At 39.2% G+C, this 12,255-nt stretch overlaps 1 protein-coding gene across 2 annotated transcripts in view; it reads right to left on the bottom strand.

The window, feature by feature from the left end:
* TMEFF2 (transmembrane protein with EGF like and two follistatin like domains 2) overlaps positions 1–12,255 on the bottom strand; it is a 1,231,017-nt gene that overhangs the window by 664,139 nt on the left and 554,623 nt on the right. The window lies entirely within an intron of this gene.

The following is a 12,255-nucleotide window of genomic DNA, read 5'->3' as shown; positions in this document are numbered from 1 at the left end:
AACGCATTTGGTGAAAAACGCTGCGTTGTTTAGACGCATGCGTTTTTGCATGTTTTAATACAAACGCGGAGTTTTGACGCTTTTACATGCGTTTTTTCATGCGTTTGCGTTTTTGAAACGCATGATGAGAAGTGTGTGACAGCTGCCAACAACAAAACCCACTATAAACAGAAATAGCTAGGGTTAGGGTTAGGATCCCTAGTAACCCTAGGGATCCTAACCCTAACCCTAACCCAAACCCTAACCCTAAGGGATCCTAACCCTAACCCTAAGGGATCCTAACCCTAACCCTAACCCTAAGGGATCCTAACCCTAACCCTAAGGGATCTGAACCCTAACCCAAACCCTAGGGATCCTAACCCAAACCCTAACCCTAACCCTTAGTGTTAGGGTTAGGGTTAGGATCCCTTATGGTTAGGGTTAGGATTAGGGTTGGGGGTTGGCTTATCAGTGTGTATTCTTGTGTTTTTCTATTAAAACGCATGCGTTTAAAAAGGCATGCAAACGCATGTGCTTAAAAACGCATGCATTTACATAGACAGCAATACGTTTTTTTGCCGCAAAAAAAGCATGCGTTTTTTTGCGGCAAAAAAATACCGGTAGAAAATACTACATGTCACATTTCTGCAACCAAACGCATGCATAGAACGACGCATGCGTTGTCAAAACGCGGCAAAACACATGCGTTTTTAATGTTAAGTATAGGAAAAAATTGCATGCGTTTTTTGCACAAAAACGCAGCGGCAAAAACGCAAATGTGAAACCAGCCTTACCTAATTGTAAGCTATTTTGAAGACATTATATCAGAGGTGTTTCTAGTGGGGGCAGCCCAAGTATGTGCCCAGGGGTAGCCAGCAAGGGGGGCACAGTCAGCCTGCCTAATACGGCGGTCCGCAGTGTATCCCCCAGCAGCTGCATTTTGCCACCCCCTGGACCGGGACTTGACCAATATCGGTGCCAGCTGTCAAGCTGACAGCCGACACAGAGAAGATTCAGCACGTCAGCTCCCAGGAATCAGTTGCACTCGAGTCTGTCCGATTGGCCACGTCTAGTCGGAATGTGGCCAGAAGTATAAAAATCGCATGCTTATGCTGACATGACTGTCCACTCTTGGCAACTGTCCACTCCGGAAAGGGAGAATCCTAAAAGTGTGCAGTGCATTCGTTGTGAGAATTCAGAAGCCTGAAATGTCAGGATTCAGCTCTGCAGGTTCCAGCAGTCATCACATGGACAAATCACTCATATGCGATTTTCATACTTATGGTCCTGTGACAACGAGCTTCTCTTCTGATTCTCTCAGTTTTTCACTGAACATTGAGAACATTAGGGAGAGGAGCTCGTCGGTATGTGACTTAGTGCGCTAATTGCTTATGTACCCGAGGGAGGGGGGCAAATTAATTTCTTGCCCTGGGTGCCAGAAAACCTAGATACATCTCTGCATTATATGATATATTTTTCAAGGACATCATTGGCTCATTACATCCACCCACTTTAAGGTCTGGTAAAATAAAGTAAAATATGGCACCAGAGTAGGAACACAAAGCATAGCTGTTTCGTAAGAATTTCGTTCTGGATTATGTCAGTATGTCAGTTTCCTGCTGTTTCTGGGTCTATCATCTCAGTAATGCTGTCCATTCAGGATATACAGACAATTATTTAACTTCAAAAATGTACTGTCAGGAAGAATATTTCTACGTTACAGTAATTTAGGCTAATTAGCTAGAATTTTAATCTAATATATAAACTTTATGCAGTGACATCTGCAGACAAACAAGTCAATCTGTATTTTCTTGCTTAGTTTTGTCAACATTGCAGATATGAATATTAAAACATCACACTATATGATCCATTCAATTTACGCTCTGTAAACTATAAAGAGTTCATCCATCATAAATCATACAATAATATATTGTGCATATTTTATTTCAAAATAAATGTATTATATAACGCAAAAAGTATAAAACAAGTGGCTGTGTTAACTATAGCATTGACTAACGCTATAAAAAGTAGTTCAGAACAACACAGACAGGTAACAGGTCAGTTTACGGCCCAACTTGCAAAGTCTGGGCTTCAGTATATGTAGATAGTATCTATGATTGTTGTATATGACCATTCTGGTCCTGGTGTTGCAACCTTTCTTACTTGTTGGTTATTCTGTGGCTAACAGAGGAGTTCAGGCTGGAAACCAGTACACCCTATTTACCTCTTTAGCTACATATAGGAGTAGATAGCGGTTGCACCTAAGTCTGGTGCTTGAGGGGCTCAAAAGTTCATATGTAATATAAAAATTAATATTACAAATGACCTTTAGTTTATTGAAGGCTCCTATGTTTCCACTGTGACTTTAAATGGTGGTCTGGTGCCAACAATGTATTTTCTAACTATTTATACTCATACCTTAACCATTTTAGCAATTTCCGTTATTAAACAAGGCCCTACAATTTTTCTTATATGCCTAATCACTAAATATGATTTTCTGCTGCACTTCCTGTGATGTTTAATGTAAGAGTCGTCTCAAATGTGACGTCACAGGAGGCTGGTGCTGCACCATTTCCCAAAATGTCCTCCGCCCCTCCTGAAACAGGATGTCACAGGGGGCAGCGCTAGTGTCACTCACAGCTTCTAGCACTGCCATCAAATGAGTTGTCATCAGACGGCAGCAGTAAAAGCAATGAGTGACTCCAGTACTGCCCTCTGATAATGACTCATTTGAGGATGGTGCTAGAAGCTGTGGGGCAGTGCTAGTATGACTCACTGCTTCTATCTTCACCACATGCCGACATCTTCTTTCAGTTAGAAGCTATGGTGGCAGAGACACAAGCATAGTGCTGGCGCTGCGCAAACATCTGCCACGGCGTCCATCACTCAGGATCCAAGACATCTTTAGAGGGCAGTAATGCAAGAAACTAATAAGTAAGGCTACGTTCACATTTGCGTTGTGCGCCGCTGCGTCGGCGACGCAACGCACAATGCAAATAAAAATGCACCAAAACACACGCAAAAACGCTGCGTTTTGCGACGCATGCGTCGTTTTTTGCCGAATTTTCTACGCAAAAAAAATGCAACTTGTTGCGTTTTCTTTGCCCGATGCTTGCGGCAAAAAAAACGCATGCGTCACACAACGCAGCACAACGCATGTCCATGCGTCCCCCATGTTAAATATAGGGGCGCATGACGCATGCATCGCCGCTGCGTTTCCCGACGCTGCATCGGGAAACGCTAATGTGAACGTAGCCTAACTGTAGCGCTGCCCCTGATGACATTCTGTCCAGGAGGGGAGAAGGACGGTGCGAGGAGTGAGTGCAGCCCTAGCCTTCTGTGACATCATGTTCAAGACTCCTCTCATACAAAAGTCATATAAAGTACAGTAAAAACATATTTAGTGATTAGGTAGTGTAATAATTGAAACTGCAAAAGTAGTTAGAGAGTAAGGATAGATAGTTAGAAAATACATTTTAGGTGCCAGACCAACCCTTGAAGTTTGGTCCTTCATAATGAATGCAATTTCTAGATCAATGCAATATAAAGACAAAAAAGTATAATGAGAGGACTCTTATTTTATCCTATCAAGAGTTCAGTTTAAACAAAAAACTGCATGAAAAACTGCACCAAATAACAGATTGAAAAAAAAATTGTGATCCTGACCTTATATTACATCTTCACAATTAAAAATAAATTATATAATACAAACGTGATTTTATTGTTATTATTTTAGAACTTAGATGTTACTGTTGTAAAGCATATATGCTTTGTAAAGGAAGACGCTACATCTTATAGTAATAAATTGAATTCTGAAGACATCCATTTTGTAATACTTTCCATTGAGAGAATAAATATCTGTCTGTTTTGTGAATCATATTGACTATAGCTTTGTTTTATGATTTATGCCCTGGTATTCTAGTGTCCACATCAGCTTTGAGAAAGCTGTTTATCATGTTTACTAGTAAAATTGGGTTTTTGTCATTCTGTTCTTGTCATTTTTATTGACATGAAGATAGTGTTTAAGATGTTACACCGCCTTATTCACACATAGCCGGTTACAAAGGAGGCAGTGTTATAAAGATCTACTGACAATGTTTCATCTCACATTTATCAAAACTACTGAAACACAACACAAACTATAAAGGCCCATGATATGTAGGTTAGTGTGGAACTATTTTGGATTGAATTTCATAATTTAGCCTTTTTAGAACAGAAATAAAACAAAGCCATTAAGGTGAAATTAAAGTGTAAACTTTCAGGATTAATTTGAGGGGTTTATGTGTATGGGAGGTATGGGGACACTCATTTTGTGGGGGCCTGTGGAGGTCTTCTATGTGAGGAGCTATGGGGACACTCATTCTGAGTTGGGGGCCATGGAGTCCCACATACTTAGTAGGGACATCATACTGATAGGTGCTACATTGTATATGCGGGTGAAACCGTGGGGGGATTCACTGTGGTCAGGGCCGCCATCATGGCATTACTGCCCTTACTGGCATATGGGGCCCGGATGTGGTGCAGAAGTGGAGTTTTTTCAAGAGAGGGCGGTGGGACTGTGGACTGTTTGAGAGGTGGGGCCGGGGCAGACTCTCAAGGGGCGCCAGAAAATTTTGCCAGTATGGGCCCCCAAAATTCCTAGTGGCAGCACTAACTGTGGGGATACCATATTCAATGTGTGTATGAGTGGGGTCATGTTTAGGAGTATCATACTCTAAAAGGGCCATAGGAGGAATATTGCTGGTGAGAATACTAAGAGGTTTCAATATTTATAATTTTTTTGTGTGTGAGGAAGGGGGACAATTAGAACTTTTGCTATGGGCCCCTGTGATTTCTATGTATGCCACTGTTCAAAATGATCACTGCAGCACTAGATGAATAGCCTGATAGTTTCATTTCCAAAAAGGGGGAATTTTCTCTTGTCGCACCTTCTGATTACTGCTGTGAATGCTGAACTCCCTGTGATGGTACAACGCATGTGCGCACAAGGTGAAGTCATGACATTGTCGAATTTCAAGTGTTTTTGCAGAACCTTGCCAGGCCTCATTAGTGCCAGAAATGTCAGCTCAGTGAGAGAGACCTTGGGATTTAAGCCCTCGTGACAGGAATCTGAAGATGCAATGATGACCAGACAATTGATGGTGAGGACTGGAGGAGCAGGAGAGTTTAGCAGTAAGGTGTTATATATGGATATTTTTACATATTATATTCAATAAGTGTTAGGAGTCGAGTTTCCTCTGCTGCACAGGGGGAATCTCGAACCACCTCCGCTGCAGTCTCTCATTCTCCTCCAGCCGCAGTGGAGCCTTCTCAACAGAGACATCGGTCCCAGCGCCTGGCTCAGGCAGATACTGTGCATTTGGTTACTGCTGCCCTTCCAGGTTCAGCCATTATAACCAGCACTGATCAGCGGCAAGCAGGCGCCCCTGGGACCAAGTCCTGCTTTTCTTCTTCTGAGCATGCCCAAGGGAAGACCTCTCATTGGAGGTCAGGAGTCATATGCTCAGTTCATGTGGCAGCTCTTATTGGTCCACTAGGAAGGTCCTGGGGAGCTACAGCTATAAAAGGTTTGCATGGCTGCACGGCCATGCGCTAGTATAAACCTGTTATTGTGTGCGTGGATGAATGCCTGTTCTGGTGAATGCTCCTTAATCATTCCCATTCCTAGTGATGTTGAATGCCCGCGAATGGTGGAGCTATCTAGCACCTGACAGTGCTATCCTAAACACTAGAGCACAATCCTTACTGCGTCAACCAGTGGCGTCTGCCAGAGCGGCACTGTACGCACTCTGTGCGGTAATCTTTTATTAGTCCTGACAACCGGTCAGTGTAGGGTGGCAACTCCTGCTTGATCTCAGCATCTGACTCGGGACATCCTCAGGCGTGGGCTCAAAAGCCAATGAGGGTCAGAGTAAGATCAATCACCAGCATAGAGGGGGTGAATTTCATGGATCCCACTATCGTCCATCGGCTGCACCCTGTGACTGCTAACAGGAGGCTGCATTTCCTGTTTCCCGGTGACTTTGTGAAGCAACAGAGCTTGCATCAGTTCATACCGAGTGACAGAGCCCGTGTTTATTCTGGCATAGTACCGCCATATAGTGCTGCCATTACCTAGCAGCAGATACCATATCTGCACGTTGGATCCCAGGCTGCGAACGCACCTTATTACCATCTCTATATTTATTTGGTGCGTTCCACCAGCCCTAACAATATGTTCTTGAGTCTGGACAGCATTATAAGGGACATTCAATATTTAAAAAAAAATCACTACTCTGCAAAAGGTTCTACAAATGCAACAAAGTATCAATAATCTATAATTGTTTTATTTTTATGTTTTAGCACCTTATGCACACTGAAATTCGTTTCAAAAGTCTAATAACACTCCAACTTTCTGAGCCCTTCTGTGTGCCCAAACAGTTGTTCCTTAATGTATATGGAACACTGCTGCATTCAGAAAAAATTGTAGTCAAATTGTGTGTTCCAGTTTCTCTAAATATTCATGTAAAAATGAAAAAAAAAACTGTGGCTATATCAACATTTTAGAGGTAAAAAAAAGTTTATTTTCATTTTTTCATTCCTTTTTATTTTAATTCCTGTTAAGCAACTGGTGGGTTAACAAACCTATTGATTGCTCCTTTAAATACTTTGAGGGTTGTCATTTTTAAAATGGGGTCATTTTTGTGTATGTTTTTACTGTATAGTACTCTCAAAGTCACTTTAAATATGAATAGGTCCTTAAAAAGTAGGTTTTGAACATTTTCTTGAAAATATGAAAATTGATGATAAACTTTTAACATCCTAAAAAACGAAAAGGATGTTAGAAAAATAATGCTGACGTAAAGAAGACATTTGGTACATGGTGTTTATTATTTTTTTGTGGTGTGACTATCTAGTTTAAAAGTAACATCTCTATGCCCCTAAACGACCACAATGTGTTTATTCTTATGTTAACACCTTCCCTAACAAGATCTTTGTATTGTATATTTGATAAAATATAAACTTTGGAAATCCATTTGCAATATGCTAATTTGTGTTAGACTAGGCAAAAAGAATGTGTTTCTCGAGACTAGCCATCTCACTAATCAGTTTATTACACCTCTATGTGCATTATAACATAATATGCAAGAGCCAGCATCATTGCCAGTTGTTTGAAAATCTTGTGGATGTGCGTTACTATCATCCCTTCATGTTAGTGCACAATAGAGTCAGATATATGTTCTCAGGCTTAATAGATGCACTGCGTTTGTCCGGGGGCACAGTCATCCATGCTTACAGTGCTCTCTTTCTGGGTATTGTCTTTGGCTCCTCTGTGCAAAGCAGATTACATTGTTAATATGTGTACACCGGACATACACAATGCACCAATGAAGCCAGGGAACTTAAACCCCAGCTTCATTGTGCCCTGTCTTGAAGGGATGAAAGTCACTTGCACAAATGATTTGCAGAGAGTTGTATTAGCATAAAAATAAATACATAGTGGTGGTCCAGAAACTACAGGGGAGCTGTCAGGTTCCTTTCAGCAAAATATACATTTAAAGTTTGAAAATGTTAATGTTTTCAAAATTTCAACAAATTTCAGATATTTATATAAATAAACACATAACTCATTGGGATAATTTCACCCTATCATTTTTTTGTAACTGTAAAAGGCCATAAAGTGTCTTTTTACTCATGTCTCCAGCCCCTCTGCATCAACCATCAGATCCTTGCTGTATCTTCAGATTTCCTCCTCCCACACTGACCAAGACTTTCACACTAGACCAGGACTTTCGGCTTTAATGAGTGCTCACAAGGGTTCTGCATAGGTTTGCAAAAGATTATAGCTTTCTGTTGTCAGGCGCGCGTTGTGACCTTGTGTGACCAATACCTTTCAGTGTTCCATCAAAGCCAGATTTCCGAGCCCACCATGAGAGGCCTGTGTATTTCAGCACAAGTGTTGGTGATGTTAAGATGCAATGAGGACCAGACTGGTATTGGAGAGCAGAGGAGGTGATTGGGGAGGTGAGTATAAGTACTTTTTAATTGTATACACGTTACATTTGTTATGCACTGTGGTATGCCGAGACACCGAAACATAATACGGGACATTAAATTTGAGAATAACTTTATTTGCAAATAGAATTTCCAGGGTAAAGTCACATGATAAGCAAATTTGAGTTTTGCCCAATCCGTTCATCTCTAAGAATAAGACATAACACAAGGCAATCGGGCATTGGTCTCAAATGCTATAACTAGCTGATTAGGAGAGGGGTTAAAACTTCTCTTCTATAAAATGGTTGAAAAGTTTTGCTATTTTGCTAGCTGTGATAAATGATGCCTTGCATGTTCAATATTCGATTGTACACATAAAAATCTGTACTGTGTATACAATGTATATTGGGTAATTCAATTAAAAGCATTCCAGTAAAACATTTGTGAGTTTGCCACTCCACGGGATATAATTTCCCACCATGACATTATGTGAGGTTGCAGTCAAACCTGGCATTTGCTTCCAGTATTATTGCTTTTATAGGAAGCTGCTGGTCGGACTACCTGGCTGAAACTTAGGAAAGCAAATAAAAGCATTTTATGGAGAGGATTGAATGTACTCTGGAATAGCTGCTCTGCGAATAATGATGGTACAAGACGACATGACATTTGCGCCTGAAAGAAACAGTCCCTTCACAGAGATATACAATGCTTCTGATAGCATCTGAGTGTTCAATATGATTAAACCCCTCACATAAGCCAGCACACTTGTTCTGGAGCAACAGCAATTTCTTAGACCATTTTTTGCCATATTTTTTGCCTACATGACTGCAATGATGACTGTTTTTAACATTATTTCTCCCCCTTTCTTTATTTCTGTACTCCAGCTGTGGAGATGAGAGCCTTGATAAACACAGATATCTCTGAAAGAGTAATTTTCCTGAAATTTCCCAGGGCTGCAGAAGACTGATGCACAGGATGCTCATTTTCGGACATTATTTGAGTAACTTGTGTTAGCGCAGGCATAAAAACAGTATTTTCTAAGATACAAAGTTACTTACTTTAGAAATGGAATATGCATTAATCGCTGACATAAAAACAGGTGAATAGTTTGCTAAAATTAGGACACAATCCAGTAGTATAACAGTCATCCAAATGGCAGTCTGACTTTAGAAATATATAACAGATTTGATAAAAAAGGCTTTGTTCACATCTAAACTTCTATTTCCATGTTCTATTATTTTTCAGGAACAAATAAACAGAAAAAAACTCACATTACCAGTACGAACACTGACAGATACCAATAACACCAAATATCACCCATTGACATAATGGTGTTAGTTGGCTTTCTGTTTCAGCCTGAAGTTTGCCAAAGACCATAAGGATTGGACCATAGAGGACTGTAGTAAGGTAATCTTCTCTGATGGGTCTAATTTTCAGCTTTGCCCAACACCTGGTCATCTAATGGTTAGACTGAGACCTGGAGAGGCGTACAAGCCACGGTGCCTTGTACCCACTGTGAAATTTGGTGGAGGATCAGTGATGATCTGGGGATGATTCAGCAAGGCTGGAATTGGGCAGGTTAATATTTGCGAAGGACGTATGAGGTAAGCCGCATACAAGGTTATCCTGGAAAAACTGTTGACTCCTACTGCTCAGGCAATGTTCCTCAACTCTGAGGATTGTTTATTCCAGCAGACAATGTGCCATGCCACACAGCTAGGTCAATCAAGGTGTGGATGAAGGACCACCACATCAAAACCCTGTCATGGGCAGCCCAATCTCCAGACCTGAACTCCATTGAAAACCTCTGGAATGTAATCAAGAGAATGATGGATAGTCCCAAGCCATAAAACAAAGAAGAACTGGTTACATTTTTGCGACAGAAGCAGTGTGAAAGACTGGTGGAAAGCATGCCAAGACGCATGAAAGCTGTGATTAAATCATGGTTATTCCATAAAATATTGATTTCTGAACTCTTCCTGAGTTAAAACATTAGTATTGTTATTTCTAAATTATTATGAACTTGTTTATTTTGCATTATTTGAGGTCTGCAAGCAATGCATTTTTTTGTTATTTTGACCATTTCTCATTTTCAGAAAAAAAAATGCAAAATTTATTGCTTAGAACTTCAGAGACATGTTGTCAGTAGTTTATAGAATAAAAGAACAATTTACATTTTACTCAGAAATATACCTATAAAGAGAAAAATCAGACAAACTGAACATTTTGCAGTGGTCTCTTAATTTTTGCCAGAGCTGTATATGTTTGCTGCACTATTTGTGAATTATTTTAGTTAAAAAATATGCAACAGAGTTTCTGAACAGAGCTCGCAGCACAAATTTGAACATAGCCCAAAATGTCATTCCCTGATATTGTGCCGCAAAGCCTTCTCTAAAATAAAGGATCCTATTTCCTGTGGTTCACTAAGTCTCTATGTAGCATAACTGGATAAAGTTGTCAATAGTTTACAAATCGTGGATTAAAAGGCAATATTTTCTCAGAAGACCAGGAAAATAGAAAATATATTTTACTAGATCGTATACCAAGAAAAACGTAGAATGTGCAACAGCTGATCAGGAGGATAAGTGGACAGCTCGGTTTTCAAATATTTGCATTGATTTATATTATAGTGAGAAAAGATAAAGTAAGAATGGGGCAATATAGAAGAAAAAAATGGGAAATTATTTGGGGGAATGTATATATGGGGAGATAATACAGAAAGCAGTATACATATTGGATCAATCAGCAAAAGAAACATATTTTTTTTGAAACTATCTGATTATACAATTAATATTAAATCAGTTTTAATCAATGGAATGATTTATACTTAGTTTTGGAGTAAACTTATTAATCCATAAATTCCACCTTAACAAATATCTCTTAGTTTATCTCTTATAGCAAAATTGTATTCAAACGTGTTGTGTATCAAAATTCTATCTATTATTTCTGTTCTATTAAGTGGACTGTTCTGATAAATGGACAGTTTTTAACATCAGATTGCGCAATAATGTTTTTATTATAAACGCATGCTGTCACTGAACAGACCTCAGATTTATTACACTGAGCAATTTATGACTTAAAAAATAACAGTAGTGTTAATTTACATTTCATAAATCAATAGTACACATGAAAATAAGAAACTTTGTAATATATTTTAACAGAGAAATCTGCTTCTTTCTCTCTCAGGAATCATCACTCTTTCTCGAAATTCTTAACCCCTTCAGGCCCAAGCTTTTTTCGGTTTTGCGTTTTCGTTTTTCACTCCCCTCCTTCCCAGAGCCATAACTTTTTTATTTTTCCATCAATATGGCCATGTGAGGGCTTATTTTTTGCGGGACAAGTTGTACTTTTGAATGACATCATTGGTTTTTGCACGTCATGTATCAGAAAAGGGGAAACAAATTTCAAGTGCGGTGAAATTCCAAAGAAAGTGCAATCCCACACTTTTTTTTGTTTGGCTTTTTTGCTAGGTTCACTAAATGCTAAAACTGACCTTCCTTTATCATTGTCCATGTCGTTATGAGTTTATAGACACCAAAGATGTCTAGGTTATTTTTTTATCTAAGTGGTTAAAAATATTTCAAAACTTTGCTAAAATAAAAAAAATTGCGCAATGTTCCGATACCCGTAGCGTCTCCATTTTTCGTGATCTGTGGTTAAGTGAGGGTTTATTTTTTGCGTGCTGAGCTGAAATTTTTAATGATATCATTTTGGTGCAGATACTTTCTTTTTATTGCCCGTTATTGCATTTTAATGCAATGTTGCGGCAACCAAAAACTCGTAATTCTCAGTAATGGAATAATCCGTCTTCATAAATACAAATTTTATTTGTGAACTAAGAATTTTGAGAAAGAATGATCAGTCCTGAGAGAGAAAGAAGCAGATTGCTCTGATAAGATATATTACAAAGTTTCTTATTTTCATGTGTACTATTGATTTATGAAATGTAAATTAAAACAATGAGGATCTTTCACAAAATGTTCATGTTGAGCTGGACACATAATGTAATAGTGGATGCAGAGTGGAATTAAACTTTTTTTCATTTCACTTTTCTGTTGCAGAGATATAACCAATTAAAGAATTTGGCAACTAATGAGATAACTAAGTCCAAGTGAGTGTTATTAGATATTATTCACAGGGGGTGTCTACTTGCTCTTACAGAACGAGTTCATATTTGATGACACCCACTTGGAGTTAAAGTTACATTGTGTGGCCTGTTCAATATGAACAATCTGGGGAAGGTCTTTTTTAAGTCTCCAAATATCTAATGAGAATCCCTTACTATGAAAGGAAGTAAAATGT

The sequence above is a fragment of the Ranitomeya imitator genome, chromosome 7 (assembly GCF_032444005.1).
Source record: "Ranitomeya imitator isolate aRanImi1 chromosome 7, aRanImi1.pri, whole genome shotgun sequence".
Classification (NCBI taxonomy): Eukaryota; Metazoa; Chordata; class Amphibia; order Anura; family Dendrobatidae; genus Ranitomeya; species Ranitomeya imitator.
The sequence above is the reverse complement of the archived record's forward strand: the minus strand, read 5'-3'. Positions and strand labels throughout refer to the sequence as shown.